At 44.3% G+C, this 22242-nt stretch overlaps 1 protein-coding gene across 2 annotated transcripts in view; it reads right to left on the bottom strand.

The window, feature by feature from the left end:
* The window catches only part of LOC143290250 (uncharacterized), a 58349-nt gene extending 38933 nt beyond the window's left edge, over positions 1-19416 (bottom strand). The window contains exon 1 of one of the 2 annotated variants that reach the window (XM_076599590.1): positions 19318-19416. The gene's annotated coding sequence lies outside the window, so the exon portion shown is untranslated. Of the gene's footprint in view, positions 1-19249 lie in introns of both variants that reach the window. The other variant, XM_076599591.1, reaches the window with a different exon arrangement.
* Positions 19417-22242: the final 2826 nt, after the last annotated feature.

The following is a 22242-nucleotide window of genomic DNA, read 5'->3' on the forward strand; positions in this document are numbered from 1 at the left end:
TTTGTTGTTAGTGTTGTTAATGTCTGTGTTCCCACCAAAGACACTATTATCTCTTTGTTGTTAGTGTTGTTAATGTCTGTGTTCCCACCAAAGACACTACTATCTCTTTGTTGTTAGTGTTGTTAATGTCTGTGTTCCCACCAAAGACACTATTATATCTTTGTTGTTAGTGTTGTTGGTGTCCCTGGTTCGGCCAAATATACTAACATCTCTTTGTTATCAATCTCTATGGTTGGCCTACAAACATGTACACCTCTTTGATGCTAATGTCTATGGTTCTGCGAACGACACTTCTATCTCTTTGTTGTTAATGTCTATGGTTCTGCGAACGACACTTCTATCTCTTTGTTGTAAATGTCTATGTTTCGGCCAGACACACTAAAATCTCTTTGTTGTTTATGTTGTCAGCGTCTATGGTTCGACCAGAGACATTAAAGCGAGAATTAAATACAAAGTTGCGTGTCTCTGCTATTCTGCTTTCCACTTCGCAGGACCTACTTATCTTTCTGACCCGAACAGTGTCTACACTCCCACAAGAAATCTCCGCTCTTCCTCTGACGGTTACCTTTTGAAACTTCCTCGTGTCAATACAAGAACCTATGGCGAACGTTCTTTCTTCTTTGCTGCTCCTCACATCTGGAACAACCTTCCTCATCATATCCGTGCATCTGATTCTATTTCTGCTTTTCGCTCATCACTAAAGACTCATCTTTTTAAAACCTATTTATAAGTACTCTCAGCTTCCTTTTCTCCAGCACCACCCATGTCAGCTCACTTTGGATGTATGTAGAGTGGGAAAGGGAGAGTGTGAGTGGAGGGAGGGGTTTTTGAGAAAGAGTGGTCATGAATGTTATGTTTCTTGTAATATTTTTCTTTCATGTAAAGCGCCCTGAGCTCTTAGTGAGAAAGGGCGCTATATAAATGTACATTATTATTATTATTATTAAAATCTCTTTGTTGTTAACGTTGTCAGTATCTATGGTTCGGCCAGAGACATTAATATCTCTTTGTTGTTTGTGCTTATGGTCCGAGCAGAGAAAGTATTTTGTATTTAAAAAAATTTTTTTTTTAATGTCACAACAGATTTCTCTGTGTGAAATTCGGGCTGCTCTCCCCAGGGAGAGCGCGTCGGTACACTACTGCGCCACTCTTTTTTCTTGTATTTTTTCTGCGTGCAGTTTTTATTTGTTTTTCCTATCGGAGTGGATTTTCCTACAGAATTCTGCCACGAACAACCCTTTTGTTGTCGTGGGTTCTTTTACGTGCGCTAAGTGCATGCTGCACACGGGACCTCGGTTTATGGTCTCATCCGAATGACTAGCGTCCAGACCACCACTCAAAGTCTAGTGGAGGGGGAGAAAATATCGGCGGCTGAGCCGTGATTCGAACCGGCGCGCTCATATTTTCTCGCTTCCTATGCGGACGCGTTACCTCTAGGCCATCACTCCACTCCACTCCACTTGTTGCCTGTGTTGTTAATGTTTATGGTCCAACCAACACCCTACTTCCTCTTTGTTGTTGATATAATTATCTATATTCCGGCCAGAGACACTACTGTCTCTTTGTTGCTTTGTCACTTCTTTCTTTCTTTCTTTCTTTCCAGTTTGGAGTACCGCGATTCTTTCTCAGTTTCTTTCAAAGAACCGTTCCACAGAAAGTTCAAAGCTCAGCAGAGTTCCGAACATTATTTACACACTATATGGTTCTCAGTTCAGGAAATCTTATTTCACCAAACTATCAGTCATCGTTCTGCTGTTACGGCATTCAAATTTCATCTTCAGACTTGTTTGTCCAGACAACACATCCAGCTATAAATCTTTCTCCCCTCCCCTACCGGCTCTCTGTGTGTGTGTGTGTGTGTGTGTGTGTGTGTGTGTGTGTGTGTGTGTGTGTGTGTGTGTTTGTGTGTGTGTGTGTATGTGTGTGTGTGTGGCTCTCTGTGTATGTGTGTGTGTGTGTGTGTGTGTGTGTGTGTGTGTGTGTGTGTGTGTGTGTGTGTGGCTCTGTGTGTGTGTGTGGCTCTCTGTGTATGTGTGTGTGTGTGTGTGTGTGTGCGTGTGTGTGCGTGTGAGGAGGATGAGGAGAATGAGGAGGGAGAGATGAGTGTGGTGAGAGATAGATGGTACACTGCTTTTCATTAAATATACTTAGCAAGTTTGTATATTTCATTTTATTTTATTTCATGCCATTATATGGTTAATCATGCTTAGAGCCTCAGGGAAAGTTCTACATAAAAGCACATTATTGTCATCATTATGATTATGATATGATTATGATTCTTATCATCATCATCATCATTAATATTATTATTACTATATTGTTGTTTCATGATATTGTTGTTATTTTTCTATTCATTCCTTTGTTTATTCATATTTCATGTACCTATTTTCATCATGATCATTCCATTTGTCTGTTCTTTCGTTCGTTCATTCATTCATAATGCATGCATCCACTTCTCTTTCCATTTGCTCCCATGACGGACTTGCCAACATGTCTGTCTGTTCACGCTGTTTGCTTGTCCAGCCGTCCTCCGGTTTACTAAAAATGCATCAGCCTCTTTTTCTTTTCACTTGCAAATCTGCTCCTTTCATAGTCCTTCTACTTGCCCGGAAATCGATGAACGTTTCGCTAGAAATACACAGTAAATACGGCTGCCGACAGTGAGTATTGCGCCAGAACTGCCAAGTCCCCCACTGCCCTTACCCACGCCCGTCCCCCCGATACCTCTCCCCGCCTCCCCCACCCCCCCTCCCGCACCTCTCCCCCCCGTCCATTGTGGAAAACGTGTCCCTACAGTGAGTGCGGACACGGTTTTCTGCATGACGAGATTGGGAGACGTGAATGTTAAAACGTTATGAAGATTATGAAGACTACCAGTGCAAGTCATCAATGTCCACCAAATGAAATAAACGATTTACGCACGCACACGCGTACACACGAACACGAATGCACATGCATACACGCACGCACGCACGCAAGCACACACACACACACACACACACACACACACACACACCACTAAAGGGTAATCTGGTTGGGATTTTGCCAAAGTCTCTTGAGCAATGCTTTCAGCCGAAATCGAAGCACCATCACACGAACACACGTGGCTTTGGCAAGGATGACAAACAGGCGTTTCTTGTTACCGTATACCCAACTAAAAGGATAATTCGTGGGGGTACGGGAGGGGGTGGGGAGGGAGGAGGTGGGACTCATGGTGGGGACGAGGAGGGCCGGGAGGACGGGTGTGTGTGTGTGTGTGTGTGTGGGGGGGGGGTGTAGGGGGGGTAAAGAAAATATGATTTGCTGGCCACCCTTTTGTTGACGAGTGTTGGTAATGAAGGACTCACTCCTATGGTAAAAGTTCGTGACAGGAAGTTTTTTTTTTTTTTTTGCTGTTCCGACCCTTTCCCCCTCGGCACGCACACGCGCACACACACACACACACACTCCTGCACACTCACCCTCCTCACCACACACACACACTGTGACATCTTCACACACACACACACACACACACGCACGTGCGTGCATGATTAGCTGGCCACCCTTTGTTGATGATACATATTCTCCACTCACACACCCCTCCACACACACACCCCTATCCACACACACGCACACACACACACACGCACACACACACGTGCGCGTATGATTAGCTGGCCAGCCTTTGTTGACGATACATATTCTCCACACACACACACACGCGCGCGCGCGCACACACACACACACACACACACACACACATACACACACACACTGACCCCCTCAACACCTAAAAAAACCCCCACCCCCCTCATAATAGCCATACCAAGCGTTGTTAAGTCACAGTACAAACGTCAGCCAGTAGCCCAGTCCACACAGCAGAAACCAGCATTCGGTCACCATGACGCCACCCACCAGAGGAAACCCCGCACCGCTGCTGCGTCGCTTCTAATCTGTTCGGCCATGATTATACCTGGCTCCATCTAACACAAGACACCATGAACTAAGCTCGCCCCCCTCCCCCAACCCCCCCCCCCCAAGTCCCTCCCCTCCGGTGTAATAGGCCCCCTCCTCCTCCCCACCCCCACTCCCCGGTGTTTGATTGATAATGCTGAGCTACACTCTGCAGCTTCTTCTTCTTCTTCTTCTTCGTCGTCGTCGTCGTCTTCGTTCGTTCGTTCGTGGGCTGCAGCTTCGTCGTTCACACGTATTTCGAGTGGGCTTTTACGTGTGCGAACACCCCCCCCCCCCCCCCCCTCCCCCCCCCCTACAGTGGTTCTGACCATAATGCTGTGTATATGTTCCTGTCTTTGTCTTGTCGCAGCCTGCAACGTTCTCGCGCAAAAGGCGCAGAGATGAATTATTCAGTTGGATATTTTCACCGTTCTGACTGTTTCTGCGCCACAGATTCTGCTCCTGTTTAAATCTTCTTCTGGCGGTGGAGTTTCAGTTTCAGTTTCAGTTTCAGTAGCTCAAGGAGGCGTCACTGCGTTCGGACAAATCCATATACGCTACACCACATCTGCCAAGCAGATGCCTGACCAGCAGCGTAACCCAACGCGCTTAGTCAGGCCTTGAGGAAAAAAAATAGATAAGCGTACATACATAAATAAATAAATAATAATTATGATATAAAAAAAAAAGATAGTAGTAATGAAAGTAATGGTAAAATAATAATAATAATAAATAAATAATAAAATAAATAAGACAACAATGATAATAAATAAGCAAATAAATATAAAACATGAAGACACACATTCACACATACACCCACACATGCATAACAGGTATGCCCCCCAAAAAACGCAGTTTCACAGATATGAAAGCACAGTCAAATACATATAAACGTACATGAGCTCCAACACACACACACACACACACACACACACACACACACACACACACACACACACACACCACAAAGTTTCCCTGCACCTCCTCTACCCCCTCCTCCACACACTCATTTCTTGGCGGTGGAGAATCGTTGGATTGTGATCTGTCGCTCGTGAGGGGAAGGGGCGAAGGAGACAGAGACTAGCAGGAGAGAAAACAGAGGCACGGACAAAAAGGAGGAGGGGGAGCGGGAGGCACTCAGACATGGAGAGAGCGAGAGAGGCGTGTATATGAAGACCGAGCGACAGAGAGAGACAGAGAGACACAGAGAGAGACAGACGGAGAGAGAGAGAGGTACAGAGAGAGAGAGAGAGAGAGAGAGAGAGAGAGAGAGAGAGAGAGAGCCAGACAGTGAGACAGACACAGAGAGAGACAGACAGACAGACAGACAGACGGAGAGAGAGAGGGACAGAGAGAGACAGAGAGACAGACAGTGAGACAGAGAGAGAGAGAGAGACAGAGACAGAGAGACACAGACAGAGAGAGAGGCACAGAGAGAGACAGAGACAGACAGAGATAGAGAGAGAAACAGAGAGAGACAGAAACAGAGAGAGAGAGAGAGACTGACAGAGAGAAATACAGAGAGAGACAGAGAGATAGGCACAGAGAAAGACAGAGAGAGTGAGACAGATAGAGAGAGACAGAGAGAGAGACAGAAACAGAGAGAGAGACAGAGATACACACACACACACACACACACACACACACACACACACACACACACACACAGAGCGAGAGAGACAGACAGACAGACAGACAGACAAACAGACAGACACACAGTCATAGACAGAAACAAAGATGTAAAGAGAGGCAGAGACAGAAAGAGAGAAAGGAAGCGAAACGAGGGTTGTAGTTTTTTTTTATCACGGTAATAAGATATGCAAACGCACGTGCACACGCTGCTTTCCACCCAGTCATGATGGAAAGAAGGGAGGGGGGGGGGGAGGGGAGGCACGGGGGCGGAGAGAGGGGGGGGAGACAATAAGCGAGCAAGCAAGGAGTGAGAAATGAGAAAGAGACAGACAGACAGACAGACAGAAGGACAGACAGTCAGACAGACAGACAGACAGACAGGCAGAAAAGACCAACCAACCGAGACGTTTCTTGAAACACAATGACTTTATCCACATTAAAAAACAAAAACAAAAAACACGAGCGTCCAGAAAAAAAAGAAAAGCAACCGAAGGAATTAAAACATTAACGATATGAGCAAAACAGGGGATTCACACATCAATTCTACGGGGGGTTCACACATCAATTCTACGGGGGGTTCACACATCAATTCTACGGGGGTTCACACATCAATTCTTCGGGGGTTCACACATCAATTCTTCGGGGTTCACACATCAATTATACGGGGTTCACACATCAATTCTTCGGGGTTCACACACCAATCCATCACACACGACCTCAGTCCTGCCACTAAGGAACCCAAGCTGGAGACCAATAGACAATAAAGTTTATTCTGTTGAAGGGGGAAAAAAAATCACCTGTGAAATAACTGAATAATTCCTTCCTGGACAAGATCAATCGACACACAGACATCAGGAAAGAGGGGGACAGTGGGGCGGACAAAAAAATCAAAACATCGATCGATGATATTTTTACCATGTCTTTCACACAGATAAGGACCTCGGAATGCACACACACGCATTCTAGAAATTTAAAACTCAGCGCACTGTTCTTTTTTGTTCGATTCGCTGGATTGTTTGTTTGTTGTTGCTTTTGGTGTTTTTTTGTTTGGAGTCGTTGACACAATTGAAGAGGTTTTTTTTGTTTTTTGTTCCCCCCCCCCCCCACTGTGGTTGTTGGTCATGAACAATTCATCAGCGTTGCAAAGTTGTCTGTGTCAGAAATAGATCGCGAAACCAGTGGCGTGTCATGGTTTCACACGTACTGACATTTGCAACACACCGATTTAGTTTTTGTTTTCTTTCTATTCCAGACACTTCGTTCTGTCCACACATATGCATGCATATTGAGATAAATTATAAATAATCAAAAAAAAAAAGGTAAGGCTGATCGAATGAAGTCCTTTAGTGTGTGTGCGTGCGTGCGTGCGTGCGTGCGTGCGTGCGTGCGTGTGTGTGTGTGTGTGTGTGTGTGTGTGTGTGCGTGTGTGTGTGTTTGACAGACAGTTTGGCAATGGACACACGGCCATGAAAGCGAAAGTATCCAAAGTGATCAACGCAGACATGGGAGATAATCATGGACCGGGCACCTCCTGACCCTCAGACAAACAGTTGGCGATAGACGAAACAAGACTTCCCCCCCGCCCCCTCCTTTTATCATCTTTTGTGAACAGAAAATGAATCAGACAAAGAATTCAGTCTTCTCAAGAAACACAAACGTCATTGTCCATTTTCAACAGCAAAATTAAAACCTTCGTGCAAGCTGTGAAAAATCATCGTCAAAGACGGTTTTCGGAAATATTAAGTTCAATTTACAGGCAGAATCTGACTCAAATTCCGAACCGTGAACAGTAAGGAAATGGCTTTGCTCGGATCTCGTAAATTCAGTTGGAGGATCTTCGATGGGAATTAAAGAAAAAAAGAGAAAAAGAAAAAAAAAGGTCTAATGCTGGGACACACAGACACACACACGCGCGCGATTGCTTGCGCGCACGTGCTCGCTCGTGGGCATGTCCGCAAGATATAGATAGATATGTATGTATGTATATACGCACACGCACACACACACACACACACACACACACACACACACACAATATAGATAGATAGATAGAGTGAGTGCGTGAGTAGGTGAGTGAGGAAGAGAGAGACAGAGTCAGACAAACAAACAGAGCGAAACAGAGTGGAAGAGAGAGAGATGGGTGAAATAGAGAGGGGGGGGGGGAGAGAAGAATAGAACATACGTATACTATTTCTCAGGAAAACATGATTCTGCCTTTCACAGATAGGGTAAAGAGGGGGATAATTAAGGTGAGAGAGAGAGAGAGAGATACAGAGACAGAGAGAGAGACAGAGACAGAGAGACAGTAGACCTATCTATCCCAGATGCATCAACTGACCACCACCAGTTTTGGATTCCTTTTGCTTCGTTCTTAAACTATTCCCCAGTCAAATCAAATCAAATCAATAACTGCGGCCCTTCCCCCCCCCCCGCCCCCACACACTCCCCTCTTCAACCCCTCCTCCCAGTCCGCCCCCACCACCCTCTTCCCCTTCGCCCCCATCCAGCTGCGCACCCCCCCCCCCCCCCCCCATTCTACCCCCACTGGAGCACATGGGCATTTTCCCCAATTTCCGGCGTGAGGCAAGGCCTACTGGGGAGATCATTATGAACATGGTCTCCCGTGCAGTTTCCGAATGGAGCTGTTGGGGAAAAAAACCCACCATTTCTCACTTTTCTTCCGTCACCACGCTGCTGGAAAAGCCACACTGTCAGTGAGCATTGGGGGCTGGTGCTTGATAAATGGACGGGTAATTACAAACTTGAACACGTCCACGGTTCGCGTATTTGCATATCAAAACATTTACCTGAACTGACCAGAGTTGCGTTGAGAATAGCAGCCATCATTTTTGCACCTGACTGGTGACGTCATGAATACTCCAGTGATCTCTGTTGGTTTCGCTTTCGTTGTGTCGACCCTTGTCAACCCTGATCGTATCGACCTTTCTCACAGACCGTGCCGACCCTTGTCACAGACCGTGCCGACACTTCTCAACCCTGATCGTGTCGACCTTTCTCACAGACTGTGTCGACCCTTCTCACACACACCGTGTCGACCTTTCTCACAGACTGTGTCGACCTTTCTCGCAGACCGTGCCGACCCTTCTCACAGACCGTGTCAACCTTTCTCAAGTCTGATCGTGTCGACCCTTCTCACAGACCGTGCCGACCTTTCTCACAGAATCTGTCGACCCTTCTAACAGATCGTGTCGACCTTTCTCACAGAATGTGTCGACCCTTCTGACAGATCGTGTCGACCTTTCTCACAGACCGTGTCGACCTTTCTCACAGACTGTGTCGACCCTTCTGACAGTGTCGACCTTACTCACAGACCATGTCGACCTTTCTCACAGACTGTGTCGACCCTTCTCACACACACCGTGTCGACCTTTCTCACAGACTGTGTCGACCCTTCACACACACACACCGTGTCGACCTTTCTCACAGACTGTGTCGACCTTTCTCACAGACTGTGCCGACCCTTCTCACAGACCGTGTCGACCTTTCTCACAGACAGTGTCGACCTTTCTCACAGACCGTGCCGACCCTTCTCACAGACCGTGTCGACCTTTCTCAACCCTGATCGTGTCCATTCTTCTGACAGACCAAGCGCCGCGAAATTGTTGCTTCGAATTGACATGTGGAACTATTTCACGCACGGTTCTGAAAACATTAATATGTCCACCGGCAAAGTTTTCTGATCTTGAAGGTGACTGACTTCCCGTTCATTTTCAGCCAGCGATCAGTCATTGATAACCGTTCACTGTGTCACAAGTTACGCGCTCGTCAGAGTTCTCTTTCATGGTGATGAATGACGTCAACGACCTATCGCCCGTTACTGGCCGTTGGACAGCACCCAAACCAACAATACAGAGGACCCCTTGGTCCTCAGTCCCCAACAGCGCTCACCGATACGTTGTTCTTCAGCAGAGTCAACAGGATCTGTGAAGTCTTTTTTGTTGTTGTTGCCCCATCGTCTGCGCCGTTTCAGTGGCATTACTCCCACGCCGCTAATTCCGAGTCCCCCATACCCGGGTTCGTCTGTCGCATTCCCAGTGCCGGCAGTCCACAGTGAACCAACGATTTATGTCGCCAGGAGGCCCAACACCAGAGGAGACCCTGCACTGCTGCTGAGCCACTTCAGTGGTGTTCGGCAGTGCATGTTCTTATTTAACGTACTCAGGACGCCACCTACTGAGTCGAGAGGATCTGTGAAGTCTTTCTACAACGGAGTCTCCCGTCGGACCGACGGACGAGTTGGCAGGCAGGCTTATCTGTCGGTGTGTGTCCTCATAGTGTGTTGAAGGGCTAGCTCGTCGTTCCTACATTAGCCTGGTTGCCTGACCAGCACAGGTGAATTTTTTTTTTTTTAGTGAAGAGGAGTTGTGCAGTCCCTTCTCCACTCTCTCGCCTACCGACGCTCACAGTCCCACAGGTGCAGATACTGCCACGTGTAGGACGGCCTCGGCAGGTGCAGGTTTTTTCTTCGGAGCTCCGTGTCCTAGGAGGACTTCCAGCTAAGGATAAGAGTTCCCCCTGCCCTTTGGTCATCCTCTTCCGCCTTCACAGCCGTTGGGAAAGGTTTCCTCCTTCGCCTGGTCCGTCGCGGCAGGTAGTACTGGGTTACATGGTACCAGTAGCAAGGGCTATGCCATTGACCGAAGTCTTTCTACAAGTAGAGTTTGACGACCTGCTGGTGTGACGCCCTTAAGGTCAAGTTGTTCGGGACTGAGGTGTTGCTCAGTGGAAGGTGGTGTGGTTCGATGCGTGGGGTCCTGGCTGTCTGTCCACGTTGTGGGTCCATCTGGTGTCCTGTGGGGAAGGGGGGGGGGAGTGGTGGGGCTGGGAAGTCTTTCAAACTGTGGATTCAATAAATGTATCCGGTTGGAGTCTCAAAGGAGGTTCAGGATGGATTTTTCTCCTACTCTCTCACCAACAGGATATTGGAACGTGCGGGTGTCTATATATATATATATATATATATATATATATATATATATATATATATATATATATATCTTTGTATATAAATGTGGGGGGTTGGGGGTGGGGAATATGGGCGTGTGTGTGTGTGCTTGTACAAGTAAGTGTTCATCTGTGTGTGTGTGTGTGTGTGTGTGTGTGTGTGCCGTGGAAGCTGCGATACGTAGCCTAGAAATGAGTGCGTGGAGGAGGGGGGTAGAGGAGGTTCAGGGTAATGTGTGTATGTGTCTCTGTGTGTGTGTGTGTGTTAGGGCTCATGTACGTTTATGTGTATTTGACTGTGCTTTCATATCTGTGAAACTGCATGTTTGGTGCATATCTGTTATGCGTGTGTGGGTGTATGTGTGAACGTGTGTCTTCATGTTTTACATTTATTTGCTTATTTATCATCATTGTTGTCTTATTCATTTATCTATTTATTTATTTATTATTATTATTATTACTACTACCCCTTTTTATATATTATAATTATTATTTATTTACTTATTTATGTATGCTTATCTATTATTTATTCACTTTTTTTCTCTCAAGGCCTGACTAAGCGCGTTGGATTACGCTGCTGGTCAGGCATCTGCTTGGCAGATGTGGTGTAGCGTATATGGATTTGTCCGAACGCAGTGACGCCTCCTTGATCTACTGAAACTGAAACTGAAACTCTGACCAACCAATCATCGTGCCCCCGTCAGTGTTGCCTGTCTGGCTTTGTCAAAGTTGATTAAAGTTAGTTAGCTATGTGTTAAATAGTCCAGTTGGTTGTTTATTGTAGGTTCCCGCATCAACGTCTTTTCAAATAATAATCTACAGAAGCAGTGCATACAATATTTGATTATTGATTAATTTTTTTGTCCTAACCCCGCTTCCCCCGTTCCCGCCTCTCACACACACACCCTTCCCGTATTATGTTTTTTCTTTCTCCAATCACTGACACTCACCCTCTCCATTTTACATTTTGTACTCTTATCTTTTCCACATTCTGCTCTCTCTCTCTTTTCTTTTCCTTTGCCCCCCCCCCCCCTTCCCCGCCCCCTCCACCTCAACCGCTCACTTTTCATTTGAATATACAAAAATAATTATTTCTAATTAATAATAACAATCATCATCATGATGATAGAAATGACAATAATCCAAATAACGATAATAATATTAATAATATCATTTTTATTTTCAGTCGAATATCATTATCTTAGATGAACAGACTAATGAATAAATAAACAAAACGAATTAATTTTGTCCAGCTGCGTGGCTTTCAGGGGAGTTAATAAACCGAAGTGTCGTGTGGAGGGTTCATGCACAGGTGACACAATCCAAGACAGAAAAGGGTTGTTCCTGAGTAAAGTCTATAATCATTGATGCCATATGCTCTCACCAATTTTTCCCCCCCTACAATACCTGCAAGGGGGAAACACTGCAACAAGGATTTCACACTTATTTTTTTTTCTTCTTTTTTTTTTTAACTTTATTTTTTGTATTTTATTTTATTTTTATTTTTTTTATTATTGTTCATTTTTATTTCTTTTAATTATTTTATTCTTTATTTTTATTTTATTGTTTTTTTTCTGTTTTTTTTTCTTTTTCTCAAGGCCTGACTAAGCGCGTTGGGTCACGCTGCTGGTCAGGCATCTGCTTGGCAGATGTGGTGTAGCGTATATGGATTTGACCTAACGCAGTGACGCCTCCTTGAGCTACTGATACTGATACTGGTGCTGGTGCTGGTGCTGTATCAAAACAATACGCAATATTCACATCGTAATGTTTTACGTTTGTTACGTTTTGTATTCTTCAGTCATTTGTTCTTCGATTATATCAGATATCAGACTGCAGATATTGTTCTTGACGACCGTTCGGCTTCCAGACGTGTTATTCAAAACCAAGCTATGGCTCGTGTAATGCCACACACACACACACACACACGCGCGCGCTCGCGCACACACACGCACACACACACACACACACACACAGAAAGGACCCCGGAAAAGAAGTTGATTGATACACACTTTACCGTATCACTGCGATCCTGTAATGACAAGCACGCACGCACACACACACACACACACACACACACACACACACACACACACACACACACACACACACACACACACGCACACACACACACACACACACACACACACACACGCACATACACACACACACGCACGCACACACACACACACACACACACACACGCACGCACGCACACACACACACACACACACACACGCACACACACACACACACACACACACACACACTCACACACACACACACACACACACACACACACACACACACACACACACACACACACACACACACACACACACACACACACACACACACACACACACACACACTCACACAGGAGAAACAACGCTGGCCGCTAGATGGTCCGACAAAGAGAACAACCCAAACACGATTTACCCTTGCTACCCTAAGGGAACGGGAAGCTGCCTGCTGACTATCTGCGTAATCTACACTCTTTGAACACATGGCATCCATGCATAAAGTTATACATCCCCCCTCCCACCCCAGCTCCACTCCCCCCCCTCCCCCCCCAAGCCCATCCCTCCAACCCCCCTCACTCTCTTTCTCTTGTTGCGGGTACGCGCATGTTTTGCTCTTGGGTACGTGTATGTTTTGCTTTCGGGTACGTGTATGTTTTGCTTACGGGTACGTGTATGTTTTGCCTACGGGTACGTGTATGTTTTGCTTACGGGTACGTGTATGTTTTTGCTTACGAGTACATGCATATTTTGCTTACGGGTACGTGTATGTTTTGCTTACGGGTACGTGTATGTTTTGCTTACGGGTACGTGCATGTTCTGCTTGTGGGTACGTGTATGTTTTGCTTACGGGTACGTGCATGTTTTGCTCTTGGGTATGTGTATGCTTTTGCTTACGAGAACATGCATGTTTTGTTTTATTTGCGGGTACGTGCATGTTTTCCTTGCGGGTACGTGTATGTTTTGCTTTCGAGTACATGCATGTTTTGCTTGCAGGTAAATGCGTGTTCGTAGCTTGGTGAGACAGAGAGGTGAGATGGTGGTGAAAGCTGTGTGTGGTGCCAGTTTCTGGAATTGTGCTCACGAATTGTTTGTACTGTATTGTTTGTACCATGTCCGAAGGGCTACATTGGCTGAATGGACATTAACTCTCTCCATACGAACGGCGAAAGAGACGATGTTAACAGCGTTTCACCCCAATTACCATCATCAAAATATTGCAAGCGGAAGGCTCTTATACTGAAGAGGTGAATGTTGACAAAGAATACCACAGTTCTGACGACGGAAGCTAAAGGTTGGGTCATTCAGACACCCACTGGACATCCGAGGGGTCTGTGTAGAGGAGAAGAGAGGACTGGCCGTACTGAGTGAGTTAAACTAAAAGCATTGTCATTGTTTCTTGTCAGTCCGTCTCTCTGTGCCCTCTCTCTCTTTCATCACATATTTGTTTGCTTCTGTCCGTTAGCGTATATTAACTTTGCACTTCGAGTTAAAAAATGCTTTCTTCTTCTTCTTCTTCTTTTTCTTGCACTTGCCATATTGTCGATTCTTAGGCCCTTTTGATACGACCGCCAGAAATGTTGGTAACGCGTCCAGCATTACTGCACCCTCACGAACTAGTGACAGCGATATTGCAGTCAGTGAAATATCATCGCTCATTTTCATTCTTGGTTGAGACTATGGTTTTTTAATTCAATCTTTGACACTATTATCCCATTTCTGTTCTTTGTGTATGTATATTATCATATCGCATTATGTGTGATACTGTTATTGTCTTTAACTCACTCATTACGGCCAGTCCTCTCTTCTCTACACAGACCCCTCGGATGTCCAGTGGGTGTCTGAATGACCCAACCTTTAGCTTCCGTCGTCAGAATTGTGGTATTCTTTGTCAACATTCACGTCTTCAGTATAAGAGCCTTCCGCTTGCAATATTTTGATGATGGTAATTGGGGTGAAACGCTGTTAACGTCGTTTTGCGTTTTGCCTATGAATGCGCAGCCTCCAAATCAATAGTATTTTCTCATAATGATTGAATGAGATGTAAACAGGTTGACTGCACTTATTCTGCCCCCACCCCCACCCCCTTGCTCCCCTCCCTTTCCCGTTCTCCCCCATTATCTTTATCTCTCAGAGTCTCGACATTACGCACAAAGCGATTCAGATGCAAACGAACCACGTATTGTCGTTCTGTCAACCAACAACTGAGTGCGTGCCATAAACAGTGCCGACATGGCCAAACAAAAGAGAGAGACGGCACGGGGGGAGGGAAAGAGAGAGAGGAAACAAAGAGAGACAGGGAGAGAGAGAGAGAGAGAGAGAGATAAGCGTGGAGAGAGAGAGAGAGAGAGAGAGATAAGCGTGGAGAGAGAGAGAGAGAGAGAGAGAGAGAGAGAAGCGTGGAGAGAGACAGAGAGAGAGAGACAGACAGACAGACAGGGAGGTCGACAGAGAGAGAGGGGGGAGAGAGAGAGAAAGAGAGAGAGACAGACAGACAGACAGAGAGAGACAGAGACACAGAGAGAGGGGGGGGCGAGATCGACAGACAGAGCGGCACACATACACAGAGGAAGACACAGAGATAGAGACTGAGAGACAGGGAGGGAGAGAGAGAAAGAGAGAGAGAGGCAGAGCCCCATAGAGACAAGGAGAGAGAGAGACAGAGCCACAGAGAGACAGACAGACAGAGAGAGACAGAGACAGACAACAAACAGACCCGACCACTCTATCTCCCTGACCTCCCAGCACCGACAGACGGTAAACAGTGGAAGAGAATCATTCGATCACCTCGAAATGTGACAATATCAATTTCTGCCACCAGGGAAAAAAATGGTTTGATGATAGAAGACTTCTGGTTTTTTGATAAAATGAAAATACAATGCGAAATACAATGTGGAAATAGAAAAAAAAGATAGATAAACACCATTAAAAGTCAAGATATAAAAAAATAGATAAAAAAAAATTAAAGTCAATAAATACTTGTCTTTTTTGTTTGGTAACTAATAAACAGAACAAACCTTCTTAATATGTAACAACTTTATTAAAGACACATACCATGTGCAGTCACTCATCGCCACACTGATTCAACCAATCGCCACCAATACACAGGAATCAGTGTTTTCTCTAAAGCCATCTGTATTGGCATTCGTATTTCAAAACGTCATTTTACCATATGCAATGTAGTTTGCAGCCAGTATGTACGATCTTATATCACAAATCGACAGACTGGGCCAACAGCAGAGAACAGCTGTATTATCAATGGTTTCTCCGTTTTGTTGTTGTTGGTTTTTTGTGTGTTTTTTTTAAGGCCTGACTAAGCGCGTTGGGTTACGCTGCTGGTCAGGCATCTGCTTGGCAGATGTGGTGTAGCGTATATGGATTTGTCCGAATGCAGTGACGCCTCCTTGAGCCACTGAAACTGAAACTGAAACTCTCCGTTGCAATGGGAAATCATTTACAGCTTAATCTTTTTTTGTGAAGGACTATGACTCTCAAACTAGGAGGCAAAATTGCACTGGCTCTTTGTGTTGCAGGATTTGTGCTCAAGGACTGAGATTTTAGGCATGGCCTATTCTTCCAATCTGAGAGAGAGAGAGAGAGAGAGAGACAGAGACAGAGACAGAGAGACAGAGAGAGAGAAGTATCTTTGATCCGTCGTTTTCAGAGACTGTCATCTGCCAACTCATATAAGGTGGGCGCTAAAAATATAACGCAATAAAAATGTCCAACGTGAAACTGGGAGGAGGAGAGGGGAGAGGGGGGGAGGGGGGCCTAGGGGGGGGGGGGCGACAAATGAATATGAAGTGATGCAGAGAAAGAGAAAGGAAAAGACGACAGGAAGAACAAACAAGAAGAAAAAAAAGAAAGGAAAAAATTAATAGAGCATTGGAAAAAGATCGAAGAAACCGCCAGCACGGAATTTCCAGAAGGAGATATCATTAATTATGACTGAAAGAATACAGACTACAGAATACTTTGTTATCTCAACATGAGAAATTTATTTGTGGTGTAAAACACAAACAATACACGAAAATCACAGTCATCCAACATGTAGACATAAAAAGGCATTTAAAAAAAATCCTTAGATGTCAGCCTAAGGCAACCCATGCGTATAATCAATAATCACAGTAGACAACAACAACAAAAACCCTTAAAGGTAACTCGAGTAAATCATACATCATCAAAGCCATACACGTGCAATAAAAATCACAGTTAATGGATAGGCATAAAATAGCATGCTAAAAGTAGACACAGAATAACAATATGCAATTCAACAGTATTTTCAGATAATTAAGATGTCATATTCCATATATATATATATATATACACTCTGGCATGCATTTTAGTCGCATATCTGGTAATCAATCATTGTTGTTTAACAGCCGAATTGAGGCTGGAATAAAGCTGCATTTGGTTCTGTTTGTTTTAAATATTGGAACACGGAAACGTTTGCCTGAAGGCAAGAGTTGATAATAATTTGCTAGCATGTGGCTGCTGTCGCTTGAAATGCACGTAGCTTTCTGTCGTACTCTGACATTGTACAGTTCACTCAAGCTGTCCTGTCTCAGTCCCACGACCTTACTGCACACAGTCACAGTCTTGTTCAACATACTCTTATTCTTCACAGCGAGACCACCATGCCAGCATATAAAAGAGAAAGTTAACACAGATTCAGTAAAACATCTGTAAAATCCTTAGAATTAATTCTGATGTTTCTAGGTTTCGTTTCTGCAGACAATAGATGCGAGACTAACTCATTTTGTGAATAAATTTTGTATTAGAAGTAAAAAGAGCCCCCAATTTCCTATAATAATTATGTCAAAGACCCCCAGGTTCATATGCCATGTTCATGAAAAGACGTGACTGCAATGCAGGCTTAAGGGTCTCCAGTCCGAACAACACGTCTACAGGATAGTCATGAATAGCTGAAGCGATCCACATTCCAATATCCAATCAACAAGCCCCCGCCCCAGCCCCCCTCCCCCGTCCCTCACCCAACTCCCCAAACCTTCTTCCAATCCCCAACCAACTCTGTCTTTCTCCTCATCTCACTAACAGTAACAAACGGAATCCATGAATCCAAGAAACCAAACCAACCCCACACCAAATCAGATCATGTCCAGTCCAGTCTCATCCAAAGCCATCCTACACCCTCCAAAAATCCAGCATAAACCAAACTATACCAGGACCAGGACCAGCCTCACCCCACCCCTCGCTGCAAACCGAACGAAGTCAGATCCAATCCAAAAGCAAATCAAACCAAACCGACTTACCCACAAAGAAACATATATATATATATATATATATATATATATATATATATATATATATATATAAACACAATAAATAAATGAATACATACACACATAAAAAAAACAAATAACAAATAGATAAATAAATAAATTCAAATCCAATCCCAAAACAAAACAAACCAAACCAACGTTGAAGACAGGCCACAAAAGACCACCCACTAGTTTGAAAATATGTATTTGCTGATATATCGAACAGAAAGTCAAAGACGGGGCGAAAGGAGCAAACTCTAGAGAAAGTACCCTGGCTTTACTAAATCCAGCCTGTCCATTGTCTATCATTCAACAAACAGACAGCATGACAAACAGGATCCCCGGCAATATCCACATTTCTTCCCCTGTGTTCTTTTCATTCAGTTTCGTTCTCAAGACGGAAAATCGTAGATTTGTTCAAATAACATTGTAATATATATATTCTACATTTCTTCCCCTCTCAAGAGACTTAAAGAAGGCTGGTCAAAGAGTGGGGAAGAAGAAATGTAGAGTATATATTATAATCTTATTAACCAATTTATTTTAGATTTTTTCCGTCTTGTAAACAGAAAAGTACAGTGGAAGAAATATGGATATTGCCGCTGGTTTTACTTAATCCAACCTGTCCATTATGTAACGTCCACCAAAGAAACAGCATGACTAACAGAATCACCTGTGGAGCGGACCTCAGGCTGAACGCCTTCTTCCCACGGACAGTTCGTGACTCCATGGAACGTCCTGCTCCAGGTGCCATTGCATTGCTTGGTTCTAACTTTTTGACAGTTACACGTGACTAAATGCCTACGTTGACCGAACTTCGCCATTGGTCAGTTCCATACTACACACAGTTTGTAGCGTGTTACGACCATACTAGGCTCTTCCGTCCGTGCAACTGGCTCAGGGCTTGCTGGCAAACCCACCTGTCCCATTACTCCCATCCTCTCTCTGTCTCTGTCTCTCTCTCTTGTGAAGGGTGAGTGTGTGTGCGTCTGTCTGTATGAAGGCTGACTATAATGCACATGTGGCATTATTGAATGAAATCATTTTATATGCATGTCACAAATGTCATGACAGGGGCTGTTGGCCCGAGTCTTACTCTTTCCATACGAACGGCGAAAGAGACGACGTAACAGCGTTTCACCCCAATTACCATCATCAAAATATTGCAAGCGGAAGGCTCTTATACTGAAGACGTGAATGTTGACAAAGAATACCACAATTCTGACGACGGAAGCTAAAGGTTGGGTCATTCAGACACCCACTGGACATCCGAGAGGTCTGTGTAGAGGAGAAGAGAGGACTGGCCGTACTGAGTTCAAGTCTTTCAGCATTCAGCGTTCAGCGTTCTCTCTCTCTCTCTTTAAAAAAACAACACAAAACAAAACAAAACACACAAACCAAACTGGCACCCACCGCCAAAATGCCGATAACGGTCAACGCATGATGGAAGAAGAAGAAGAAGTAGAAGAAGAAGATCCTACCTCTAAGTTCCCGTCTTGCACATTGCACAGTTTGCAAGGGATCACTTCACATCCACACACACACGTCAGTCGACTCGCGACTGCAGCCTCCACAAAAGTGATTTTGGTCTCAGGCGATGCCTTTCCTTGCTGACTTGTCCATGGCTTGCACGCGCTTGCGCACGCTCTTTCGCGGCGTTGCATTTTGATCTATGGTGTCCTGCTCGAGCCAAAAGAAATTATTTTTACAAGGGTAGGTTTCATTCACTTTCACTTTCACTTACACACACACACACACACACACACACATCCCTCCTTCCCTTCTGCCTCCCCACTTCTCTCTCTCTCTCTCTCTCTCACACACACACACACACACAGAGATAATAGAAATAGAAATAGAAACACACACACACACACACATATATATATATATATATATGTGTGTGTGTGTGTGTGTGTGTGTGTGTGTGTGTGTGTGTGTGTGTGTGTGTGTGTGTTTCTATTTCTATTTATCTATCTTTCTCCGTCTTTTCTTCCGTCACCAGCCTCTCTCTCAGCTAAAGTATATCATTTTAATGATATGATACGGGTCATAATTCAATCGATGAACACAGTCCTGTTTTTAATGTTCATTTTTGTTTCTGAAAACCTATAAGGAATTCCTTATATTGACGCTTAAACCCATCCATACTGAAAACACGGGTTGGGGAGGGAAGGTGAAAGGCCCGGTGGGGTGGAGGGAGGGAGGGAGGGAGGAAGCAGCAGTGACACGCAGTTGCAGCCTGCAGTCAATGTCGCCCCGTGCTTGTCCTCTCTTTCATGTGCACGTGCACAACGACAGCTGTGCCCACGTGGCCAGCTTGCGGCAGTGTTGTCAGGAAGGCTTGCTGAGAACTTTTTTTTTTTTTTTTTACTTGGCGAGAGGAGAAAATGTTGATGGGAGGGCTGTGTGGGTGTGGGTGTGGGTGTTGGAGAAGGGGTGAGGTGGGGGGGGGGGGGGGGGAACAGGTTCTTTGGCATGGTGAATTACCTGTTGTAAGTCTCTGTCTCTCTCTGTCTCTCCCTGTCTCTCGCTCTCTCATCTCTGTGGAAGAAGTGTGGAGGTGGGAGGGAACAGGTTCTTTGGCATGGTGATTTACGTGTCATAAGTTTCTCTCTCTCTCTCTCTCTCTCTCTCTCTCTCTGTGTTGGGGGGTGGGGATTTGGGTGTGTGTGTGTGTAAGAAATGTGTGGGAGGGAACAGGTTCTTTGGCATGGCGATTTAACTGTTGTAACTCTCTCTCTCTCTCTCTCTCTCTCTCTCTCTCTGTGTGTGTGTGTGTGTGTGTGTAGCTCGCCATGCCAACGTGTAAACTGAGTGGAATCCAAATGATATTGCCCAAATAAAAAGAACTGTATGGTTAAAAAATAACCTGGATGTGACGGAAAACGGTTTAAGACTATTAATAATATTGCATTGTTGCCCGTTGTTTTACTTTTTGTCACAACATTTCTCCGAGTGAAATCTGAGCTGAGCTCCCCCAGAAGAGCGTGGAGCCATAGTGCAGAGCCAGCCGTGGTTTTTTTTTTTTGTTTTTTTTTTTCTGGCATCAATGTTTTGTTATCAGAGTAGACTATTCAACAAAAATTCGTCACGTACAACAGTTTTGATTCAGTGAGTTCTTTTTAAGTGTACTAAATGCATGCTGTTCGCGGGACCTCGGTTTACCGTCTGATTCAAAAGACTATGGCGGATGTGATCAACGACCATGAAAAGCTTGATTTGTATTGTATTACTCTTTTTTTCTTTCTTTTTTTTTGTGCCGGACTTTCTTGGGTCGACCGCCGTTTTATTTTGTATATAAATCTATCATGACATTTCAAATAGATTTGAAAAAAAACAACAACAAAAAACAACTGAACACAGTGAATATTAACAATAACTGATGTAAGTCATTATACTTATATATAGTCCATTACACGATCAACTCAAAACGAGACAATAATCAAGACCAATAATAATTATGTTAAGAAATAAGTAATAATCAGTTCAGTGAATTTCCATGTGGATGACTAAAGTCTTTTTGATTGATTGATTGATTTGACAGAGTTCTGAAATTTACAGTCACTGCCTGTGAACACTTTGGCTAACTGTGTTTGGGGACATAATTTCCATTTCTGGACATACTTCTTCCACTAATATTGCGCCTAATCAGATAAAGTTTGCTCTTAAGCGCTTTACAAAAGACAGTTCATTATTTTGAACCAAGAATACACACTGAGGCAGAAATAAAAGTGCTCATATACGTCAAAAGTAATACTGTCCTGGATTTACGGCAACCACCTGCCCTTTATAATCTACAATAACCAGTAATAGGAGCTGAGAAATTTCTTCTTTTTTTTTTCTCACATAATTTGTTTTTGTCATGAATCCTCATTTGTAATGGTACCAATAGTATTCAGATAAGTATTATTATGATACTGGCGACAACATCGTAAAATGAAATATGTATTACTCTTTTTTTGTCACAACATATTTCTCTGCACATACAGTCTGACAATAAACGGTGTCAACTGGAGCACGGCACTTTGCAGAAAGAAGTCAGTCGGTGTGAATCACACACAGAGGATTGTCACTGCCCTCGGAATCCAATCATCTTGCAGTTTTTGTTTTGTTTTGTTTTCCGTCTTCTTTCTTGGCCTGATCAATACTCAATCAGCGCCGCTTTTGTCTTCCCGGGTCAACCAGTACAGGCAGGATGTAGACAGATCAAACACGACGCCATTGTGAAAACGTCTGTTCACCGAACCTTCAGCGAACTTCGGTGCTGCAAGCATTTAGTTCAATCACGCTTTTTCTTTTCTTTTTCTTTCTTTTTTTTTTCTTTTTTAACTGTGAAAAATGTATAATTAAAGTGTGTTTTTTTTTTTGCCTGAGGTAGTCGCATGTAGACATCGTTTAGAAAG

Source organism: Babylonia areolata, chromosome 15, assembly GCF_041734735.1.
Source record: "Babylonia areolata isolate BAREFJ2019XMU chromosome 15, ASM4173473v1, whole genome shotgun sequence".
Classification (NCBI taxonomy): Eukaryota; Metazoa; Mollusca; class Gastropoda; order Neogastropoda; family Buccinidae; genus Babylonia; species Babylonia areolata.